Raw genomic sequence first — 4,874 nt, forward strand, 5'->3', positions numbered from 1 at the left:
GTGGACTGACTCATGACTCGCTACCCTTTCCAGCCCAACAATTTGTACTCATTTTTGGTACTCAGCATGCCTCCTAGAATCAATTAAAGATGAGTACTTAGGTGCCACTGTTACACATTTACTTTAAATTGTATATATAGTAAAATTAACTTTTTAATGTCCAGTTTTATGAATTTTAGCATACCTCTGTAATCATAACCAGCATCAGGGTATGAAAGCATTCCATCATCACAAAGGATTACCTTGATGTTTGTCCCCAACTTCAACCCACCATTCACAGATCTGCTTTCTTTCACTGTAGTTCTTTCTTTCTCCAGTATGTTCAGTGGATGGAATCATATGGTATACAACCTTTGAAAAAGAGTTTCTTTCACTTTTAGATTTATCTTGTTGTTGTGCCTTTTTTTTTGCTGATGTGTTACATTGTGTGGATATGCCAGTTTGTTTACCATTCATTTGTTGAAGGACATTTGAGTTTTCAGTTTTCAGTGATTATGAAGTTACTATGATCCTTACTGTACAGGTTTTTGTGGGAGCATAATTTTTCATTTATCTATATTAAGTAGGAATAAAATAGCTGTGTCATTTGGTATGTATATGTTTAACTTCAAAGCTCCCAAATTGTTTTCCAGAGTGGCTATACTATTTGACATTCCCATCAGCTACATATAAGCGATCTAGTTTCTCCTCATGTTCACTTATACTTGGCATTGCTGGTCTTTCCTTTTAATTTAGCTATTCTAATAGGTATGCAATGAGCAGTGGTTTTTTTTTAAATTTAAAGCTGTTTTGATAATTCTTTAGCCAATGGTGATGTTTTATTTCTTCTATTCCTGAATTAGTTTTTTAGTTTCTTTTAGCCTACTCTCTCTGGCAGCACATTTCTGAATCTGTTCCTTCAAGCAAAAGGTTTTAGATATGTCTTACTTTTAGAAAGCTACAAGCGAGTCTAGTTCAATGAATATTTATTATGGACCAGGCAACATATTCGATGTTAGAAATACAAAAGATGTGATGTTTAACTTTGATGACCTCAGGTGTAGTAAAGAGAAAAAAAATATATATATATATATACACTAGGATATACACTAGGATATACTCTATTATTTACATTCTGTTCTTTAGAAACTGTGACAGTCATGCAGTTTATACACTAGGATGTGTAATAGGTAATTTGTAGGTCAAAGAGAGTATAAAGAATTAAATATGTCAGATGCATAGGAAGAAAAGGGCATTTTTTTGCTTAAATTCTTTTATTGGTACATTTTAGGTATACAATATGTTTACATTTATCTTTGGGTGCTTGTACCTGTACATGATGGATCTTGGTTCTTATTTTTTTCCCATTCACTGTGCTCCCTTCACCCCCTCTCCACCTTTCCCTATTTACAAAGACTTTGTTTCCCTTTTTTCCTTTTCGCATAATTTTTACTTTCCCTTCTTTCCTTTATCCTTCCCCTTTCTCTTGCCCTCCCCCTTTGGACCTTTTCTTCCTATTTGAAATTATCAAATATTCATTTTAATAATTTTAATCCTTATTTACACTTTCAGTTTCTCACACTAGAGAAACTATTCAGTATTTATACGTGTGTCTTATTTATTTTACTTAAGAGTATGGCCTCAATATGCATCCATTTAGCTATAAATGTCTCTAGTTTCCCATTCTTTATGGCTGAGTAGTACTCTATTTTATAAAAAAAACACACACACACACATCTTCTTTATCCAGTTTCCAGTTGATGGGCACTGGGGCTGTTTCCAAGCTTTAGCTATTACAAACTGTGCCACAATAAACATGGGTGCACATATATCGCTGTGGTATGATTCTTTTAATTCTTTTGGGAAGATACCCAGCAGGGGAATATCTGGGTCAAATGGGACCTCTAGTCCTAGTCCTTTGAGGTATCTCCATACTGATTTGCACAGTGGTTGCACCAGTCTGCATTCCCACCAACAATGGAGAAGGCTTCCTTTCTCCCCACACCCAAGCCAGCATTTGTTATTGGTTGATTTTTTGATAGCAGCCACGCTTTCTGGGGTGAGGTGGAATCTCAGTGTTGTTTTTATCTGCATCTCTCGAATGACCAGTGATGTTGAACATTTTTTCATAAGTTTGTTTGCTGCTTTTACTTCTTTGTCTGAGAAATGTCTGTTCATTTCAGATGGAAAAGGGCATTTTTGATAGAAGGATCGTGTATGTAAAAGCAGAGATGTGAAGCAGTTTGGTTTCACTGGAGGGCAAAGTGTATATGAGAGTAACAAAAAGGTGAGCTAGGTGCTTTGTAGCAGTTTCTTCTATAGACCATTACTGTAAAGTTTCAGGTGTTTTTAGTGTCGAAGAGTGGGGAATGTGTGATGGTAGTAGTAGCAGTGAGGGTGTGACTTGGTAACTTGATTAGACTTGCTTTTGTTTAGTAAGCTCATCTGGGTGGTAGAAGGAACGATTTTAAGATGAGTTTGAAACCAGAGTCAAGGACACCAGATAATTTAAGAGACTAGTTCGGTAGAGTTGGTGAGGGTTAAGTGTAGAAACAGTGATAATGGGACAGTGTTAGTGAGAGGAGACTCCAGAGGGTAGATTGGCTGGTGAGGGAGAAAAGACACTGGGCTTGAAAGCTACTGAGGAGACTTAGTGACTGATTAATTAGATTTATGGCTGAAATGATTTTTTAGTAAAGGAAATTGGTTATGAATTGAATTCCCCCCCTCCCCCAAAGATATGTCCAAGTCTCAATCTTCAGTAACTGAGAATGTTACCTTATTTGGAAATATAATTGTTGTGACTGTAATTAGATAGGATGTGGTCACACTAAAGTAAGATGGACTGCGTAATCTGATGTAATAGATGTCCTTATAAGAAAATGGCCATGTGAAGACATGGAAAACAACATGTGCAGATGGAGTGTTGGAGTGATGCATCTCCAGCCAAAGAATACCAAATACTGCTAGAAGCTAAGACAATTGTGGAATCTAGAATAATGCAAGGAAGGATTTCCCTGTACTCTATAGAGAAAGCAGGCTCCTAAAGATACCTTGACTTTGGATTTCTAGATTTCAATATGTGAACTAAGAAAATTTTGGTGTTTTAAGCCACTCAATTTATGGTACTTTGTTGTGTGTGTCTTTTTTGTTTTGTTTTGAGACAGGCTCTCACTACGTAGTTCAGGCTGTCCTTGAACTCACTGTGTGGTCCAGGCTGGCCTCAAAGTCATAGCAAACCTCTTGCTTCAACCTCCCAAGTGCTGGGATTACAGGTGTGTGCCACCAGGCCAGCACTATGGTACTTTAGGAAACTAACACAGAAGGAAAGCATTAAATGTGATTTTTGGTGACCGACCATGGTGAAAAGTATAGAAGTAATCAGAATTCCATAGGAAGAAGTTCATAAAATTTAGATGCTGCTTATTGTCCACTCTCTAGAATAGGTATGAGCCACGTTCAGTGAAAGTGAGGATGAGACCACATTCAATAGGCTCTCATAAAGTTGGAGATGTAAGAAGAGAAGGATGAAACAAAAAGACGCAAAGTAGAGAGCAACTATGAAAAGACTTGCTGAACTCTCTTCCCAGGCAATTAGCCACATACAGCTTAGCAACTTTATATTTATATAGGCTAGGGTAAAGGTAGCTTTTTGGATTTCCATATATTGACACATATTTTCAAACAAAATATATAACTAACTTGCATGTTACTAGTAAAGGAAATATTCACGTTAATACACTGTGTAATGATGAGCTTCTTGATGTTTGAGGTTAAACATTTTCTCAGTTTTAATGATTTTCATTAAAGATATAAATAAACATTTCTATCCTTTAATCCTTTAACATATTTGTATTACAAGTAAGAGAAAAGGAAAGGAAGTAATCTAGTTATATCATTCCATCTCTCTGTTACTCTATTATTTACCTTCTGTTATTTAGAAACTGTAACAGTCATGCAGTTTATTATGTAATCATAAGACCAAAGTGAACATTTTCCATGAATTGTGAAAAATTTTGATTCCACCCAGATTGCAAGGGGATACCGAAAATCGCTACTACACATCTGGCATAATATACTAAGACAAGCCCTAAATATACTACCCTGCGGTGGGGACAGATGCACGTTGTGAAGAAGTGTGAAGTCTTGAGATTTTCGTCCCATGCAGAATAGCAGTTTAGCCTTCCACAGTCCTGGGTCAGAACACAGAACTTCCTTTCCAATGACACAGCAAGCACCACGAGCTTTGTGCTTGTGTTGGCTGCACTTGCACTCCCCACCAAAGACGTGGAAGAGTTCAAGGAGACGTGTACACAGTGCATTTATGTCACAGTCGAGGAGCCCTGAGTGTGGGAAATTCCAATGTATTATAATGAACTTTAAGGTAAAGTAAAACCTGCCCAACCTTTTGCCCAGGGTACAGTATTACCTTTATTGTACTAACAGTAAGCAAACCCACTCTCTTCTCCAGAGAGACAGTCTGTCTGTCTTCCAAGGCTGCTCACAGTACAAATATCCTTAAAAATCTAGTCCATAACAAACGACTGTGACTCTGCTTCTGAGACAGGTAGAAACATCAGAGACCCATATGGAATTGTCCTCTAATTATCGTCTTTGTTTTACAAGCCAGACCTCATAGTTATAAACAGAAAAGTCTGGTGCCATTGGTATTTGAAAAGATCTAAAAATTTGTCTTTTCATAAATTTTATGTCTTAGCTAAGTTTCTTTGTAATGTTAACAATTTAACAGACAACATTTTCACTTTGATGTAATGCTGAATCAAAATATCTTTTCTGTTTGTTTTATAACACATGTCATTTATACCATTTTATAGAAGGAAATGGCCAGAGTCACATATTGACCAAAAAGTGATTGAAGACATCATGTGAAAATA

This window comes from Heterocephalus glaber, unplaced genomic scaffold (genome assembly GCF_053883595.1).
Source record: "Heterocephalus glaber isolate CG9 unplaced genomic scaffold, H.glaber_assembly_v1.0 deba00001442, whole genome shotgun sequence".
Classification (NCBI taxonomy): Eukaryota; Metazoa; Chordata; class Mammalia; order Rodentia; family Bathyergidae; genus Heterocephalus; species Heterocephalus glaber.